The following is a 21,007-nucleotide window of genomic DNA, read 5'->3' as shown; positions in this document are numbered from 1 at the left end:
ATTTATTTTTAAACAAAACCTTGAAAATTTGTTGGTTATTAACTTTAAGTTGTATTTATTTAGGAGTGGGTTACCGTATATAAAATATAATAACATATCATAATAAATCAACATAAAATTTAAAAAGAAATAAACAAATTTTTATGTGGATGATGGATACCGTTTCTTAGAGAAAAGTTGGTTCAAAGGGTTCAAATATTTTTTATAAATAAAATAAAAATTCTCGAAAATCATATTTAATACAAAGAAAATGTAGAGAGAGATTCCTAATTATTGGGTCAATTACTAGTAACTAGAGTTGAGTAGATAAGTTTAAAAAACATTTTATTATTCTATATATACTGTAATGGGTAATTTATTAATGAAGGGATAAAAATGAAGTCATTTGTGCATAATGAACTAGAATGTATTATCATCTAAAAATGCAGTATAGTGTAAGAAGCGTTTGTAAAATAGAAAGTTTTAAAATCATATTTGAATCTTTTATTTTTGTAAATTATTAGTAGGTAAATTAAAAGTTAATTTAAAAGTTTTTGCTTATGTTTTTATAAAGAGGTTTTTAAATTTGTTTTTTCTCAACTTTTTTTAGGAGAAACTTCATTAATTGGTCCTTTCAAGATTGTATCTATTCATTATGATATTACCTTTATTAAGTTGATATAGTTTTAATAAAAAAAGAATGTAGAAAATTCATGATAAGATTTGATCTCGGTCTATTCATTTATTTTTAGTTGAAGCTTGAAAGGTCTTTAAAGTATCATAGTTTGTCATGTATTCAACTTTTATTATGAGTAGTTTATGGAGCTATAATACAAAATAATTATAGAATTTTATAATACCATAAGATCATAAATGTTAGGAAACCACAGTGTTTTGGGTCCTTCAGTGGGTTTTTTTAGAGATATTAAACAAATAATAGACGGTCATTGCATTATCAGAATAGAGCTTTTTTACTGATGTCAAAGATTACTGGGTGTGTAATTGAAAAATGGACATTTTGAATGTAGAATTTTAATCAGTTTAATTTTGGAAACTGGGGATGCTACATTATCTAAACTTTGTACATATTTTGGCACGTATGCTGCCATTTTTAATCTTCAATGTAGCCTCAATCGACTTTGATAATGGCATTGATGCGCTTCTGAAAGCTCTGACAAGTGATAATAAGAAAATTGGAACTCATGGAGTACCATTGCTCATGAACTTAAGTCTTGAGAGCTTTGAGATTCGAAGACTTTGTCCGGTAGGCCCCAGCTCGACATCCAGCCAGAAGGAAAAATCTAGCAGGTTGGCATCTGGCGAGTAAGGTGGCCACATTGTTTTCGGACAGAATGTAATCTTGGTCTCCAAGAAAGACTGTGTAACCTGTATGTGCCGGTGCATCATCTTTCTGAAGGTCGTCTCAATGTCATTAATGGCCTTCTTGGCGTATTAAAAAGCCTACATATTTTCTTAAGTCAAGTTTCCGATATCTGTTGGTGTTTGTTCGGCACGAAATAAAGCAGCAATCTCGATTCTTTTGCCTCTTTGTGAAGCCATTTTTTGATTTATTGTTTTAATTTTTTGGAGGGGTGTCAATACACACATTTTGTCAGGTGATGGGTGGAATTATCAAATTCTCTCTTGTATTTTTCTTATTCCTCTCTATTATGAGTGTGTAGATTTCAACTATGCGCTCGGTACATAATAAACTGAACGTTATTTTATGAAAGAGGCATATTTATGCTGGTAGTTACAATAAAAAATTAACAAATTTTCAAAAAAAATATTTATAAAACCTCATATTATGGCTCCCAAAATGAAAACATATAAACTGTTGCATTATTTAATTAAAAATACACATTCCAAATTTATTGGAATGGGTTTCCAGTTGTATCTATTTGAATAAATTAATCCTTGTATTTTACTAATTATGGTCTCATCTTAAGAACCCTAGGAAGGTTCAAACCCGTGACCACTACCCAATTTGTCTTTGACAATGGTTGTGTCACTCCTGTTCTATATTATTTTCAATTGACTAATATTATGACTATTCATTCTCAAACATTTTATACAAATAATGGAGAGGGATAGAGGAACATCATGTAACTAACTGTTTCGTAACCTTACATCTATATAAAATTATGTAGACTGATTATTAAAAGGTTATAAGTATACCAAAAAATACAACAAACAAACCGAGACCGATAAGCAATATATTGCAGTTTCGGTTCCAATTTTTGGGTTCCGGTTCTAGCAGTTCAAGAAACGAAACCACTTGAACTGCTAGACCAATAAGGGCACAACCTTTGGTCTTTGAGGTCCTGACTTGTAGATTGTCTTTCATTTTTGTTCACACATTCGTACTAAAGGATCAATCTTAACATATTTGCTGAGAATGTGTACAGACATTTCTTATTTCTCGCTACATAATGTACAATTTACACTATTACCTAGCTGATTCAATTTATTAGAATAAATTTAGGAGGCATCTATTCTGGAGCGTACGGTCCATTTTTGCTTAGAAGCAGTAAAATATTTTTTTAAAGTCTTTTTTAAATCGGTGTCGGACCTCGAGAAAACTAATCTGTCCAACCGTTTGGTAACTAGTTCTTTCGCTAAGTGTTCTCCTCGACCTAGTATTTCCCTCATCATCTGTCTATTTTTGATTGACTCGAAAGCCTGAATTCTCCAGTTGTAGTAATATTAAAAACTGAATAGTAATCATTCCTTGTATCCGGTTGTAGTTAATTATTTAGTCATGGCTTAGGATCATTCTAACTTGTAAAAAGGGTTTTGACCCCCCTTCAGAAATTATTTTTTAGGATTACTTAAGCGTATTTCTCATGTTCAAAAATTATATAGTCCCTTTCAATATGTTTCCCTTGAAAGTGATTTTTCATTAGAAATACTTTAATATAGGATAATATTCACTTTTTAGTAGTCACTTACTCTTACATATGTATATAATAATTAACTGGCTTTTAATTTATGTTAAGTGGGGCGTTCTTATAGGGAGTCTAAGGGGATCCATCATTCACCCCCATCTCACAGAAAAAATGTATTTCATAAAATAATCAATCTGTTGTTGATTAGAGTTAAATATAATTTGTCTGAGGTATATTTAACCCTACCCTTACCCCAAAGAAAAAAAAATATTTATATTGGTGCCCTTCTTTAAAGTTTGTAATGATGTTGCATAGGTTTAGTAATTAAAGGTTTTTTAGTTCTATTATGACCTCCAAATGCCCGTACACAGTAATTATTAAGAAAAAAGAGACAAGGATTTTTTTTTTTAAATATACTGCATAATTATACGTCCAAAATAACTTACTTCCAGAATAATGTCTTCATTTAAAAAAACACTCTGTTGACTGATTACATTGAAAGGTTTATCATATTTGATATTCATAAAATCCTATAACTTTTATATTTTGTTTTTTTTATCTAATAGTTTTTAAGAAATAAAAAAGGGTGAAAGTTAGATATCTTCTAATCAGAGGCGTAATTGAATGCAGTGATAACGTGAAAACATTTCAATTATTATTCATTGTGTTTTATGTTGTTTAAAATAAATTAAATGACCATTTAATACGATAATGGCATCTCAACAACAACTATTATAACAAGTTAAAAACCAGATTTCTATCAAGTAAAAACCACAAATAAACAAAAGCACATAAGTGTATATTTTGTAATTATTTTATTGGTTTTCGAAGTATATACTAATTTCATAGAACACTTTGGACCACAATATCAACAATACAACATATAAGATGTTGTAAGGAGGTGAGTAGGCATTATTCTGAGGACGATTTCATTTGGCTTTAACTGGGGTTATGAAATAACATCAATATTTGGAGAAAAAAATGTTGTACAATAGTCAAAAGATACTAATTGTAAGCTGGAACAATTTTTTGAGTCCAAAAATTAGATGATGATACTGATAAATTTATATGTAAAATTGAAGTAAAGTTAGTACAACAGTGGTTGCAGTTGATTTTGCACTCCACATGGGCATCATACTTGATTTAAAATAGAAATTTAATTTTAATTTTTTTTTTTTAAAGTATCTTTGAAAAATATAACAAAAAACGTCATTTAACGATATATGGACACAAAGAAAAAGGATATTTAAATAAAGTCATTCAATAAAAATTATTAAAAAATTTCTGACTTCTAAAAAAATTGTTTTTGGAAAAAAAAGAGAGGTCCCTTCATTTTTATTTATAAAAAGTACTTATATTTTTAAATTATAAGATAATATCTTAAAATACAGATAATTTAATTGATCAAAAATAAATTTGATGTTTTAGGGGTAAAATTACAATTACACAAAATTTTCTCTAATTCTGAGCTGATTTTTTACATTCAACACCTTGTTACTCATATTGTATCTTTCAACCTTTCCTCAAAAAATAAACAGAAAAAAAAACACACAAATCAGTTAGTCATTAGTCCATTTATTTTGCAACATGTAAAATTAGAATACAAAAAAAATACCGGAATAAGGTTCCAGGAAAGCTCATCTTTATAAAAAAAAAAAAAAGTCTTTGGAAGCGTCTACTTGTAGAAAGCTTGTCGTGAGTAAAATTAGCCGGGAGGAGGAAAATTTGCATTCTCTTATATAACATAAATAATAAGATTTTACAAAACATATTATTGAGCATTTGAATATCTATATCCTGCTATGATAATTATAATCTGAAGGGATTATTTAAAATGTATTAGGCTAACACTTATATACAAATTTGTAAAATGTTTTCCTACAACTATGAAAGATGATCATGCTTTGACCTAAGAAATTGTCTTGAATTATCTTATAGAATCGAAGAATTTTCCCAAAGCAAGTTTTCCATAAGGCGAGTAATTCGGGGGCCAATTTTCCAAAGGCGAGCTTGCTTCGATCCGGAAAATAAATAGTGATTAATAAATTAATTATTTGTACATTTTATTTATATTTATAAGATTCCTTTAGGATTTTATATGAAACGAGATTTAATGAATTTAAGGACAAAAATAAATTTACGTATTTTTTTAAAAATAAACTGAGAACTCATTACAAACATCACTCATAGATGAAAATAATATGATAATGACTTTTTGTAGTTTCTACATGAATAGATTTTTTTTTACCCCAAAGCCTATATCAATTATCATTATTACTATTGAAGATTAATAAGAACAATAAGTATAAAGTAATCACTAGTGCATGAAAGACATAAAGTGTTTTGTTGCTGAGCCATGGCTCCTCACACCTAATTTAATGGAATTCCATGACAGCTATACTGCTCTTCTCCCAAACATTCATAAAATTCTTAGAGTGACTTCGTTAATTTTTCGGGTGTTTTTTTAGCATACTGGCAGATCATAATATTTTTAGCTATGAACGGCATCCAATAGTATTTTTCTTAAGCCTCTTTAACTAAAATAACTTTCCTCTAAAAATTATTTACGTTCTTGCACAGTCTCAAGAACATCATTGTCAATGAACAAATTATCAGTAAACATAATAGTGGGTTTAAAAAATGTTTGTATAAAATATTGCTATGTAAATTAAAACTTAAATTATTTTCTTCCATTGAAACTCACTCGAGGTTTTCTTTATACAAATATATTCATTGTTCCGTCATAATATCACCACAAAATAATAATGTTTAACATAATTAATGCATCCCAGACTGAAAAAAAGGGGGGTGGGACTGATATTTACTGGCTATTGTTGAGAAGGGGAAATATTACTATGACCTACCTAATAGTCGAAAATTCAAATTAAGACAATTTTTTTATAGGGTACTTTTCGTATCGATATTCACCTTAATAATATGATTTTCAAGTGTAAGAATTAAAATACTGACATCAGCTTATCATAAAAACTCATAGTAAACAAGGGCTTTGTTGCTTCAAATTATATTGAATATAGATTTCTTGTATATTAAGAATGATATTTCGTAAAATGGAACCTCTCAAAAATAATAGATAGCTATGAAACATGTTCGAGTAATTTTATGATATAATATATTCCTAATAATAAAATACACTGAATCATTGTTATTTCGATACAATGATGAAAATCCAGTGTAGAATGACCATGTTCAAAAAAGAAACCAAGAATCCACATGGTAACTCTGACAATTTGATGAATGTTTCAAAAGTGAGAAAGAATAATGCCCATGACATTTCATTAGATTAGCTGTGACAAGGGAGGAAGGAGATATGGAAATCAACTAGTACATTTGCTAGAATTACTCCGATATCGATCCTCAATTCTACTCTAAATCCAAAAAGGACTTAGAATTATAACTCTGCAACAAATCCTCAGGGTTATCCCAGCTAACTCATACCATAGTATTAACTTTAGAATATAGTTGAATAAAGGTTGGTTAGAACTTTACCAGAAACTAACGTTATATTTACGTTGACTCATGTTTATAAATATAAAAAGTACATTCGTTATTTTAATAAATATAAGACAACTTAATAAAAATTTAGACGGATCAAAATAAAGTTATTATGACGTTGTTTCACTGTTATGAAAATAACGAAACAGCTAAGTTATTATAACTTTGTATCATAATTATTAAAGTATCGAACCCAAAATCGATGATATGATATAACGGACGATTAGACAAGTATATACTGATCAATGGTGCATTTACTAATAACCATTGTATATTACTATTTTTTTTTTTTTTTGAGCTGAATACAAATTTGGCATCAAATTTTAGATTTGAACAGCCAATAAACAGAAAATTGGAACTATATTAATTTAGAAATTTGTCCTATTTTTATATGATTATCTGCTTGGGTGAAAGATAGAGGAAAAATTATTAAAATGACTTTTTTCGACAATAATTCGGGGAAAAAGCTAACAGTTTTTAATCATTCCATTAATTCAAATCAAGAATATTCCACTCTTTGTGAAACGCCCATAATGAAGGATGTCATATAAAATCGGCCATTTTGCAAAATGTCCGATTTCATACATTGCCCATTACATATAGTCTTACCTGTAGTCGCGACCCCGTTTGGGGTCGCTAATCGATTTTGATCCGAACGTGAATATTATATTAAACACGGTAAAAAATGAAGATAGTTAAATAAATAAAATTATAAAATAATATTAAGACAGTTATATAAATTCAAATGTAACAGTTCCTTAAGTATGTCAACACAACGTCTGAGACAGTATTGAACATGTTTCGTTTCTTTTCTGTTTTGGTTGCGCCACCGCTGCCACCCCTCCCATCAGTGTTGTTGTCGCACTTGCAGTGACACGTTGTTAGCTTTATTTGAGTGATTCTTAACCCTTTAAAGTTGAGTGTAACAAAGAGAAAATACAATTATGATTTCTTGAAGTGGGGATTCACTAACATAGTTAATGTAGGTTTGGAGAGCCCCCAGTGTGTAGTATATTTGGAAGATCTTGCCCATGAGTTTATGAAACCAGCTAAACTTCAAAAACATTTCGAAACTAAGCACCCTGCTTTGAAACATAAAAGCATTGATTTTTTTAAAGCAAAAGTTTATGGGGTCAAAAGTCGCCGCCTTGATAGTAGTGGGTTATTTTTTTTTTTTAATTTATCCGCCATTGAAGCTTAATACACTGTTGCATTAAGAATAGCACGAGCTAAAAAACCACACACAATAGCTGAGAATCTTATTTTTCCATGCACCAAAGATATTGTGCGTCTCATGATCGGTCCTGAAGCAGTAAATAAACTATCGCCTCTATCCGTATCAAACAATCCGGAAAAACGAAGGATAACAGATATATCCGAGGATATTTTATGCCAAATTATTCAAGAAATAAAAGAAACTCCTACTGGGCTGTTCAGCATACAGCTTGATGAAACTACAGATGTGACAAACTTTGCACAACTTGTTGTGTATGTACTATAAAAATATATAAAAAAAGGAACAGTTCTTGTTTTGTAAGCCTCTGCAAATGCCAACTACTGCTCCTGATATTTTTGATTTAATTGATGATTTCTTCAAAGAACATTCAATTGAATGGGTGAAATTGTGCGGATTTTGTACTGACGGTACCTGCAATGCTCGGTTGTAAGTCTGGCTTCAAATCGTTTGTTAAAAGGTGAGTCCAGAAATAAATGGGACTCACTGCATGATTCATCGACAAGTTTTAGCTACCAAGACCTTGCCTGAACCATGCAAAGAAGTGCTTAACCGAGTGATGAAAGCCGTAAATGTCGTTAAATCAAAGTCACTTGCAACAGAGTTTTATGTGAAGATTTGGGTTCATCCCATGAAGCACTATTGTTCACACAGAGGTAAGGTGGCTCTCGAAAGAAAAGGCGTTTCAGAGATTATAAGAATTTTAGTAATGTATTCTTATATTTCGAGGCTAGCCTTATATCAAGGCATCTACCTTCAGTTGCTTCCAGCTTAACAAGGGCTAATTTGAGGGATTTAATTAGTATAAATCCCGACTGTAATGTTTCAAGTAACAACTTATCATAAAGCTCGTGAACGGTTAGCACCTCTTCTTCCCCAAACATTTTCAGCTCCAAGGCTTCCTGACGCTCCTTTTCGAGCTGGATTCGTAGGTCACTAGTGGATACTCAGGTTGGTCTAAGAAGAGGCGGAGGAGAAGAGAGGTAGAGAGTAAGGTTTGGCAACACTCAATGCACAGCATCCTTTTGTAGTCTCCTGAAAAGTTAAGTAATTCAATGAAGTACATCCTTAAACTAGTTCTATATACAGGGTGTCCATGATAAATTGGAACTATCTTAAAATTCAACCTGCTTGATAAAAATGGAATTTGGAGTGTATTTATTAATATGAAAAAGTTAGACATGATATTATACAATAAATTTATTCAACATGTCCTCCCTTAGCAGCCACCATCTTCTCCATCCTGTCCCTAAAGGATTTGCATACCCTGATGACTTCCGCAGAATCGACAGCATTCCACTCCCTCGTAATGGAGCCCTTCAGGGCCGCGATGCTCTTGTGGCTGACCTTGCACACCTCCCTCTCCAACTTCCCATACCAGTAGTAATCACACGGATTAAGGTCGGGTGAGTTGGAGGGCCAGGTGTTGCGATCCCAGAAAGTGATGTCGTGGGAGTTGAAGAGGTTAGTGGTTCTCATGGCGATGTGTGCGGGTGCTGAGTCTTGTTGGAATATGAACTCCCTCCCAGCGGCCGTATCCTTCATCCAGGGGATGACGAACTCCTCCATGACTTCGCAGTTCCTTATCACGTTAACCCTTTCCTTAGGATTAAAGAAGAAAGGAGGCATCAACTCACCGGTGCTGCAGATGACACCCAGGGGCATCACGGAGGCCTGGAACTTTGTGGTGAAGACTGCAGGGACCTCTTCTCTCTCCTTGGCAAGCCACCTGCCATTCTGGACGTTGTAGCTTCTGTCGACAGTCCAGTTCTTCTCGTCGGAGAAGAAGATAATTCTTCTTCCATGGCTCTTCAGGTCATTGAGGAGACGATTACCGTTGGTGAGCCTGGTGGCCTTCATGGATGTGTTGTTTGGCCATTCACAGCCTTGGAGTCCAGCTTCTTGCTGACTCCACGGTTCTTTGCCAACCTCGACAAGGAAGTCCCCGGCGAAGCCTTGATGGACTTCCGGAGGTCTTCAAGGAAGCGGGGAGTGCGGATTCGGTCACTTCTCATGTTGTGGGCCTTGTTGCAGACCTTCCCCTCAACCTCCCAGACATTGAAGATCCGGTACACCGTGGTCTTGGGGTAGTTAAGAAGCTTGTAGGTAGCAGAGGGCTTGTGTCCCGCGCGAGCCAATTCGAGGATGCTTGTTCCATGATGACTATTGTTTGTTGTCAAAACAATTGTGGTGGAAGTTATAGTGTATTGTTCACGCAACCTTTTATATTAGTATGATTTAAACCCGAATATCCACATTATGGATCTGGATGAAGTTTAAAGTAGTTCCGATTTATCTTGGACACACTGTATTCATTTTAAAATAACTTAGCCTTTTACCTAACGCCAGAACCTGTTTTTGAGCTTGTACCCATGAGAGAAATAACTTAGTTCCAGTTACCAATTAAGTTGACGACCACTTCCATTTCTGTGGTCTACAGAATAGGTAATGTAATCCGATTTCGTGAAATGGAGGCTGCAGAGTCTTGAATTCTAAATAATTGTTTATATTTTTTAATTCACTTTCAGATCCACTTTCTATTTTGGAACAGTCCTCTCCCATTTGGATTCAAATTCCAGATTAGGAGGCACATTGAAACCAGGAGAACCAGGTATAGGATGTTGGGATTCTTGAGGGTGCCGTCATAACCGTGACGGCATCCGGGGCACAGCACTTTCATCCTATCACCTTAAACTTAAGATTCACGATCGGAATCTTGAAACTATAAGTATATTTCACTAATGAAAACAATGACTAATCAATTTTAAAATTACCCTTATCTTGGAGCCGGCGCGCTTTTTTATTCTTCTGTATGTAATCTAGATAGCTAGAGATGTCATTCATAATTCAAAATTAATAAAAGACTAGAGATATCTGGAAATGAATGAAAAATGGAGCATGCTTTTTTTCAACCAGAGAAGATCTTGTTTTTTGTAAACCACCTATTTCTGTCAGTAATTGGCTCGTTGTTGTTTGAGTGGTTAGTGTTGCTGTTATTCGAGAAAAAAAATTATATTACTACATTTATAAGCTAAATTATTATTTTAAGTTATTTTTTTGCGAATATTCCAGCAATGAGTCAGAAGCGGTTAGCCAGACAAGCTTACAGAAATAAGTAAAAAAGGGTTCGTCAAGAGATTGAATTTGTGCAAAATGGATTGAGAGAAGAAATGCTACAAGAATTCAATGTACCCAACGTTGAACAGCTTGAACCGACACAACAAGAAACTATGAGAATTCGGGACTCTAACCATGATGATACCTTACTGTTATTGTCGGATACTGAGCCTGAGAATATTGGAATACCATTAAGTAAAAGTGTTTGTCCTCAGATTATTGAAGATATAAATAGTATTGAGTTATCTATTGACTTTACATTTGAGAATATTGAAATGCAAAACTCACTCAAGAACTTTTTATAACAATGGGCTTCGAAACCCCATATTAAATACTCGGCACTTAATTATCTTCTTGTTATTTCTTATTTTTATTATTAGGCCTGTGACGATAACACATTTTTCTGTGCGATTAATTACCCTGGAAATTATTTGATAAGCGATAATATTGTCGTCTTGACACCATTTCCAACTTTATAATTAGAATGGCGTAATAATGCAAGTACACCATTTCGAAGATTAATATACTTTTATTTTTAAAGAACACTGGAACTGGAAATCTGGAAGACATTTAAAATATCCAGAATTAATTAACAAAACATCTAAAAACAATAAATAAAATTATTTTAACCAAAAATGCTCTTAAATAAAACCAAACACAACCAAAAACAATAATACAATTTAAACATAAATAAAAAAGAAATAAACCAGATTGCACATCAACAAATAATAAGCATCATGCTCAGACATAGAGGCAAAACTGCCAATTAGGACCTTTGTGCAAAAAAAAAAGAGCAAACTAAAAACAAAAAACATGATTGAAAGAAGATGTCTGAACAGTATGCAAATCTGTAGCTTCTTTAGTATTGCAAATTCCGAGCAAGAAATGCCAACATTGTATTAAAAACTTTTGAGATCCAGTTACTTTGAAACGTGCAGATGGAATATTTTGCAGCCGGCAAAAAATTATAGCACATTTTAATTTATCACGCAATTAATCGATTTATTGCATATCGCGACAGGCCCATATATCATATATATGCTATTCTTTTATCTTATCTTTTTATATTACATAGGTAATTATTATTTCAGTCTTGGTGTTATAAGTAAATTATATTTACTTGTATATGATGTTATTTTTTTAATTTAATAAAGTATAATATTGTGGTACGTAATACTCTGTGCGTTGGAAAGCGTTTTCACTGCAATATGATTATTATCCATTAAGCAACTAAGTGATAACGTTAGATCAAGGTTATATGAAAGTTGTTTTTAAACAAAAAACAACTGTGAGATAACGTTCGATCAACGTAATTTGAAAGTTGTTTTTAACCATTAGATAACATTAATACAACGCTTGGATAACTTTCCTGTATAACCATGTATTAACCATGGAGCAACCAAAGTTAACATTTAGACGACGTTTAGATATCTTGAGGCATTCGTTAATACAACATATATGAACGTTAAATTTTTGCTTGAGTACACTCCGTCTTTTATGAGCACACACGAATGTTCAATCAGGTTTTGAATATAATTGAATCTATTTAGGAAAAGATGGTTACTTCTCAGGAATTAAATAATAATGACAACTGCTAAGGAAAAGAAAATCCATTCTTCTAACAAACAGTTCCAAAATAAAGAGCCAGCTAAAAAATACAACGGATTTTCATCTACAAATGACAATCTAAAGTAAAAATCAATAGTTTTTCGGGAATAATTATCTTTTGAAAGTTCAAAAATTCCAAAATCATTTTTAAAATGTCTTATTTACGCTTAGAATTGGAGTCATCTTTGCTTAAAGTTAAAAATAGGTTCTAACAAAGCATCTCATCTGGATTCCTAAAACCATAGATGAATTGACCTTTTCTAAAAAGTTAAATTAAAAAGAAAATATTTTTTTAGTTTGACTTTTTTTTTTCAACCAAAAAAGGTCATTTGAAAATAGGGCCCACACAGACCCTGCTGGTACTAATACTGGTCTTGGACATGTAAAATATAATATATGCTTTTTATTCATAAAATATCCTTGAGTTCAATTTTGATTTGATAACTTCAGTGAGTTGGAATATTGATGACACTATCAATCCCTTTTATCTATCTTTTTATGTTATGTTTATAGTTGATAATATTGTAGAGAAAAACGCGTGCAAGGAGAAGGGGGGAAAAAAGACATATGGTATCATTGATTAAAATACTGATGTGATTATCATCTGCCTGCTTTATTATGATTTTTGAGGGTATAACGAATGTATTTATTAGCAAAATGTTTAATGAAGATATACTACGTATAATTGACTTAAACGTTTTTTATCCGTTACGGTAGATTTGAAAACGTCACACTCCATGAAATTGTAATTCATTATGAACCTTATTCTCAGAATAATAGCTAATGAAACGACAAAGTAGAGTATTTGAAATATATTTAAAGCTCAAAGTTTAAAAAAGAAGGCTTTAATTAAATATAATCTACATACTAAAAAATAAACCATTAAACATTTAAGTTAAATATACAAAATTAAACAATTAAAATCATACAACTATTAATAATAATAAATACAGAATATTGAAATAATAGATTGATCCAGATAATTTTTTCTTGTTCTAACATCGGAATTCAGTTAAATATGTCATAACTTTAGGTTGCAATACACAAGGGAGACATGGAGTTTAATCAAAAAGATAATCACCCTTAGTTATGTTGCTGTTTGTTTATATGTAGTGATGAAAATTGGGTGTATTTTTTAGCTCACTAGTTTTTTTGTTGTTTTTTTAGAAGAATGAATTTTCTTTCCTAAGCTGTCGTCATTATTATTTTGTACCTGAGGAGTGAACTTCCTTTTCTACTAGATTCAATCATATTTAAATCCTAATTGAATATTTGTTTGGGCTCAAATAAGACATTAAATTTTTGTTACGGAGTAATAATTGTAAGTTTTTGTTCGACATTGAGTGGAACTGAGGATGAACATCGGAGTAATTCTTACTTATGACTTTGTTTATTTCTGTCATAAGTTTCACAATTTAAAAGATAATTCAACGCCCGGGCAACATGACATAAGTAGTTGCCAAGACAAATAATTCCAAAGTATGTTTTGATGTAAAGCAATAATTAATAGCAATTTATTTGTGCTTTTGAAACTAACCAAAAGTAGGATACTTGATACACCAAGAAGATACATGATACAGGGTAGAAGGAAACATGATACAGGGTAGGATAAGATATGCTACAACAAAAGAAGAAACATGTAAATACTGCCATTTGTTACATTCAAGCATTTATTTTACTTTTTATTACAGTTTGTCAGGATAAAGTAAATACTTATAATTACATATATAACATTTTTTTTTTAAAACATTGACAGAAATAGAGGATAGTTAATAATAAAATTAATAAAAATATTTTTTACAATTAATTGTGATTGATAATTAAAGTATAACATGAAATTACAAAAAAAAAAAAACAACAGAATTAAATAGAATATATTTATTGAAACTAACCAAAAGTAGGATACTTGATACACCAAGAAGATACATGATACAGGGTAGAAGGAAACATGGTACAGGGTAGGATAAGACATGTACCTAAATGGGGTATAACAAGTCTCCTTCATAGTGTTGGAATCGGAATAAATGATGTGAACTGAATATAGAAACTATTAATATATTACAGGTATGTTAATTAATTGAACAACATACTAGACTATGACATTTAATCGAATAAAATTAAAATCTCATGTTTTATAATAGAAATATATATCAACAAACACATAATTAAAATGTTTACTTTTTTTGTCAAAAATTTCAATGTTGAAATTCTCTATAACTGTTAGTGTTAGGCAGCCCGGGTCTTATGTTGATTTGATAAACAAATGAATACATTCAATTGTATAAAAGCAGGGTGGTTAGACAGCTTTACATTTTAAAGTTATTGACGGTGCAACATGTCTCTCCCGTAAAAAGTTTCCTCAATCTCCCCTATATTTTGATTTATAGCTGTTAGAGTGAAAAAAATTAACACAAATTTAATTACTCTTTCTAAGAAGTTTATCTTTTCATTAAGTTTAAAAAAAATTAATACCTATAGTGATTATTTTATGAAAATAATTTGAAGCTTTGCATTAAAGGTATTTAAGTATTTAAAATAGTACTTAAAAGTAGGAGTGGGGTATATGAACAGTCATTCTATAGATTTATAGATTGTAATTTAGGCTGAGTTTTTTTAACTTCCAATTAGCTTATCTAGACATATTATGAGAAAAAAAATAGTATCACCCTCATAACCAAGGTGAGCAAGCCCATTTTATTCCACTGGAATTAAATTGTATTTTTATTTGCAATACAGTATTATCTATATCTCAGCTTCCATAATAGGTAGATAAACTATTTAAAACTTTTTCTTATGTATTTTCGATGTTAAAGGCTTCTAGACATAGTTTGGAATTCTTAAATCTAACTTTAGTACAGAAAATTGGAAAAAATTACCATTTTCAGGCACATTTCAATGTAGAAGTTTCCAGCATTTTAGTAATTAGAATAGGAATTACACAATAAGATTTGAAAATGTACTGTATAGATAAAAAGAAATGAATACAGAATGATAATAAAAATATGAACAATATTATTTCTATTTTACAAAATCTATACAAGCTTTATTCCTCCATAATCTTGATAACTGGTAATGTTTGTTCATCATATATAATGTACATCATTAATATTAGGCCTAACCCACTTCCCGTCATTCCTTTGTTAACCCAAACCAAATGATCTATGAAGTGCGTCCCATTCATATTTCCATCCAAGTCAAACCTTAAATATCACAGAAGTTGTCCAAAAATTTTCCACGTTATTTCCGCAATGTAATTTTAAGAAAAAGTCATTTTGATCTTCATTGCTTTCAGTTTTTTCCTGCGAATATACATAGAACCTGAACTTTTCAACTTACTCATTACCTCAGCCTTAGTCAGAAATGTGATGGTTTCTGTTGCTTCAAATGTGCATCCAACATGGCGAGGACGTCGTATCTTCGGTGGCTTTGTTTACGTTATACATACTAGATCTTGTTATTACATCTCTAGGATGTGTTGCTTGTTGGTGCTTAAAGAACCGTCTCATTTATTTCGATGCATTATTTACAATCAAATTCTTTACCTCTTGTCTGAAGTTACTGAACCACCATGCTCTTTACATTTTTTAAACAAGAAATTAACGAAATCGTTGGATCTTTTCTTCTTCTTTATGTTCCTTCATTCATTCTGTTTTCTATGATCAAATACCTTCATTATTGTAATGACAGTCTTTTCAATTACTTATGAGATATAATAGGTAAATATGAGGTTGTCGTGTCCATGACGAGGCCAAGAAGACACAAGCTATTAAAAGAGGAATCCAGGAACGACCGAGAGAAAACAAAGAGAAGGACGTGGAGGAATAAGACTACGATGTAAGTTATATAAACACGTATATTATAGACACAATAGTTACTCAAGGCAACTCTACAAATATATGAGAGTCACAGATATTTATATTATTAATAAAGAAGGTAAAAGAGTACTTTATATACATATATTACATCTTATAATAATAAAAAGGATAAGAAGAGAGAAGGAAAGGAGACACAAATCCAAAAAAGAGGTCATCTTTGATCTTTTTTATTTAAAAAAAACAAAAACTATTCATTTTTTGAGCAGATTGTGCTGCTAAATACCCAAACTATATATCTCACAAATCAGATCATCGGCAGATGTCCCTGTTGTTTATCTGACAATTTATGAATATTTGTAGCTCTCACATCATCCTCTCCGTTCTCTCAGTATCGTCTGCTGCACTGTTACCTCGTCTCTTCTGCTGCATCTCTGCACATCTCTCTCAAAAGTAACTTGATCAAGTTATGTAGATGGTGGTTTGTTGCCCAGGTCTACATGCTTCCATTTTACATGGTATTCTTTTAGTGTTTCTACTAAACCTCATTTTAGTGTTTAAACAATTTCGGAAGATATTCGCATATACTGTCTGATTCGAAATTTCAACACAAATAATAGAACGATGTAGCTCAATGGACAACGCACTTGGAAGAAATTATTCTCTCGAACTTAATGTGTTTAGGTTCACGTCTCCATTGTTCCTAGAGAAGGAAGTATACATTATATATATATATGGATTTCCGACAATAAACTCGTAGGTCAGATGGAGTAATTATAATGTTTTCTTATAGTTAATCAGTACAAGTTCATCTGACTAATTAAAGGAACACTAAAAAAAAGTTAACAAAATATGGAAGGTAGTTATGTGAAGCTTTAACTAATAACAAAGTCAAATGAATTACTTTTTTTTTGTAGAGGCTGAAATATATACATATATTATAGAATAAATGCAATTACCACTTTGGATTTAATAATGGCTTAGATGCGCTCTACATGTAATCACTGAAGTGTGAGGAAATTAAATTTAACGAATTTGGCTTCCTTTGTCATCCTTTAGACGTGTGCTACTCCATAAACGAATTTGTAATAGAAAAAATCACTATAGTACAGATTGTTATCTCTACCACATCAATTATAATTATTTATGTGTATCTTTTGGCATCCCTCTCCTCTTGATCCTTATAAGAGTTCTGATCGTTGATCAACATAACTTGAATTATTTCTTGTGAACATGCTTCAACTACTAACAGCTAGGTAGTATAGCATCATTGAATAATTCCATTAATTTTGGACTTTTTTTTTCACTTTTGGAAGAAAAGTTTGAGAAATACAATGAGATTAGTATCTTGAATGTTGATTCGTAAAATTTGAATGATAATTTATATCTAATTAAGCTGTGAGCATTCGTGTGCGGAAAACTGCACTGGAGAAAATTGCCCTGGAGGAAAATTGCCTGTATTTTGTTCAAACTTTATGATGAATAATAACACATTGATTTCCTTAATATTATTATTTATGACAGTTATCTTAACATATTTGTTTGTTCCATCCCCCAAGGGAGTAACTTCGTATGTTAGTAATATTATTGTAATACAATTTCCTTCCAAAGAAAGAACAACCTGCTCCCAAGAAAAATCGTAGTAATGGTCCTAACTATATTTGCATAATAATAGCAAATAATTATACTCAGGGATGCATATTATATGTCCCGCAGGTATGTTAAAATAAGGGAAACATTAATATGGTCACCCTGACAATTTGAAGAATGTTTGGAAGGAGAGCAACTAAACTTTGATAACCTTAGATTAAATCAGCTGCAAGCTGCTGTAAGAAGAAGGACATAGACACAACTCCCCCTATGTATATAGCAAGGGCATTTAAGCTGGAATGCCTGAGATACTCAATTCTACTCTGAGTCCAACAAAGACTTGGTTTAACTCCGTAACAAACCACCCTCATTTTTACTCTTTTTCTTTCATGAGAACATACATTAGTTATTACTTAAATTTTCTGTCTTCAAGAATTAAACAACAATGATTTAAAAAATAGTTTTGGAAAATAAAAATCTTTTGTTCAGATTTTCAACTACAAAAAGCCACTCCCGCTTTTTATGACATGTTTTATACACCTCTAATTATATTAGAGGAAGTAAATATTATACAGAGGAGAAATTAGCCGAGATGAAAAGGAAGATCAGCTGATCATTACATTTATTGAAACTATAGTTTAAAAACTAAGATATTGCTTGTTTGTATTTGCACCCAAAACAGGATTTTTTTTATTTTCCACATCTGTAAAAGCTGTTCTCCTCCCAAATATTCTTCAAATGGTTAGTGTGACCACATTAACTTGCACTTCTTTTTATTTCAGTTCATATTATTAGAGTCTATTGTTATTGTATTTCTCAACTTTTCCTCCAAAAAGTCTCAAAATTATTATTCCATTGTTTTTTGGAAATTGTTCACAACTTAATATAATATTTAATTCAAATTCTACCAATCAACGGTTAAAACACTCATAAGAGTGGGAAAGCAGACAAATTCACAGTTGACAACAAAATATAGTGTAAATGTTTGTTCACCGTGTCACATGATACATTTACGAGGGTGCCCGGTAATTTTGGCTTAAACTCATTTTGCCTCAAGGATATTTTGCCTTAATATATAAATAAATTAAGTTTATACGTCGTTATTGTTTATTTTGGGTTGAAATCAAAATGTGCAATATTTATAACTATAAAATGCATTAAATATTTGTTTCATGTCGAAATAATGATGGAAGTATGATCTTGCCTCATATTATACTTGTTTGTCAATCCATGAGTATTTTGTAGTAGGAATAAACCATCATTTCTAATGATAATTATTAATTACTTGTGGAGAAGTGATTAACAATTTTTCGTTTCGAATCGTTGCTATGTTTATTTATTTTTGTTTTTCTTAATATACTAGTTTTATTACCTGCTTTGTCTCTGGTTCGAATACATTACATAGTGAAATTTTGATCGTGAATGCCTTGACAAATATTTAATACGTTTTATAGTAATACACATTACATATTTTGATTAAAAAATTCCAATGGAACATCAATTTTTACCAAAAATAACAAAAACGACGTATAAATCTCATTTATTTATATGTTAAAGCGGAATACCTTTGAGGTAAAATTTTCTGAAGCAAAATAGTTTAAGGGAAAATTAGGTCGCGCCATTTACGAAGTACGTTTAATATTTACATGAGGAGATGGCATTTTGATTGAGAAACAGTTAAAGCTCTCAAATAAGTCTAGTAATTCTATATACTACTTCAATACTTGATTCAAATGATGGTATTAATCAGGGCCCTCAGAATTTGTGAGAGAGGCATATTCCCTTCCCAATAATTGAAACTTTTATTTAGTAAAAATTTTACTTACCTAGAATATATGAGGGCTTTGACTGCCAGCTTCTGAGTAATTATAAATTAAAATTGTACGGCTAATAATAATTAGTATTTAAATACTGAGTGCATCCGAGTAATGATACTTGTAATATAATCTAAAAAATAATTCATCATAATTTTATAGTTCAATAACCTGTAATATTGGATTTAACTGGATGTCTTTGATATGAATATTATTTTGTGCCTTCAATAGGACGAGACCAAGACTGATCTCAATGACAATATTACTACTAATAAAATTTTATATAGTCATGTTTACTACTTGTTCCGCACACTCACACTCAAAATACCTTAGGAACATACTTCGATGTACTTTGGATCTATTTTTTCATAGTCATTTGATTGTCTTTGATTAATATAAACATGATTTATAAATGAGGAATCTATATTCAAGTACCTGCTCACTTGCATAGTACACAATATGTCATTCCCTGATACTTATTAACTTAAGACTTGTATTTAGTGACTTTTTGCTTCAACATTAACTCAAGGATTTGAGACTTAATTTGATTCCCACTGCTATATATTAATAATATAGATACTGGAGCAGTATTAATATTGTAAGTCAAAACTAGTCAACTGTTATTTTGTATGACGATGACGAAATATGAGAAAAACGGAACGAATTGAAAGATTGCTAACAAAATTAACACGAATACTAATTTTTACATATATAGTATTGTAATTTAAGTTACAAATTGAATTTCTTAAGGGTTAAGAGTACCTATAGACCAGGGGGCAGCAACTTATGGTACGTGCGCCACTCCTGGCACATGGAGGCATATTCACTGGCACGCGCAAATTATAACATATTCCTGTAGTTTGTGTATGTATTTTATCATTATTGTTGATAATGGCGCACTCATTGATTAGAAATGTTGAAGTTGGTACTCCATGTCTCAAAGGTTGCCTACCCCTGCTATAGACTATAACATAGAACTTAGTATTGGATTGTCCATTGGATGAATCTGACCGGCCCGCGTATGGTTTTAAGAAATTATAAACAGAAAACAAATTGTAAACAAGATATGAAATTTGAAGATCGCTTTCTTTTCGTAATTGCTACCTGAAAATAATTTTTTATATACAATAGCTGTCATCATTTATTCTTTTATCCTTCAAGAGAGAACAATAAACATAAAATAATCACTAGTGCGTGACAGACGAAGATTAACTCTGAGCATTTGTTGGTGAGTTATAAGTATAAGTCCTTGTTGAACTCGGAGTAGAATTGAGACTTTGTATCGCTGTAATTCCTATGTATATCATTGCAAAAAATAAGATGTGGGGTTTGTGTATTTTTCTTTAATCTCATAGTGATCACAGCTAATTTATTGAAACGTCATGACATTTAAGCTGCTTTCCTCCTACAAAATTCTTCAAAATGTTAGGAGGGCCACGTTAATTTTCGATT

The 21,007-nt window shown here is 31.3% G+C and overlaps 2 long non-coding RNA genes across 2 annotated transcripts; one reads left to right on the top strand and one right to left on the bottom strand.

Annotated features, from left to right (window-relative positions):
• Positions 1-4,422: 4,422 nt before the first annotated feature.
• Positions 4,423-10,088, bottom strand: LOC121128282 (uncharacterized). Its single transcript, XR_005868123.2, has 2 exons — positions 9,954-10,088; positions 4,423-8,649 (listed from the first exon to the last, which is right to left on the bottom strand). It is a non-coding gene; the product is annotated as an uncharacterized lncRNA (long non-coding RNA).
• A 366-nt stretch (positions 10,089-10,454) lies between these two features.
• Positions 10,455-11,905, top strand: LOC121128283 (uncharacterized). Its single transcript, XR_005868124.2, has 2 exons — positions 10,455-10,594; positions 10,687-11,905. It is a non-coding gene; the product is annotated as an uncharacterized lncRNA (long non-coding RNA).
• Positions 11,906-21,007: the final 9,102 nt, after the last annotated feature.

This window comes from Lepeophtheirus salmonis, chromosome 13 (assembly GCF_016086655.4).
Source record: "Lepeophtheirus salmonis chromosome 13, UVic_Lsal_1.4, whole genome shotgun sequence".
NCBI classification, from domain to species: Eukaryota; Metazoa; Arthropoda; class Copepoda; order Siphonostomatoida; family Caligidae; genus Lepeophtheirus; species Lepeophtheirus salmonis.
Note: the sequence above shows the minus strand (reverse complement) of the source record. Positions and strands in the feature narration are given on the sequence as shown.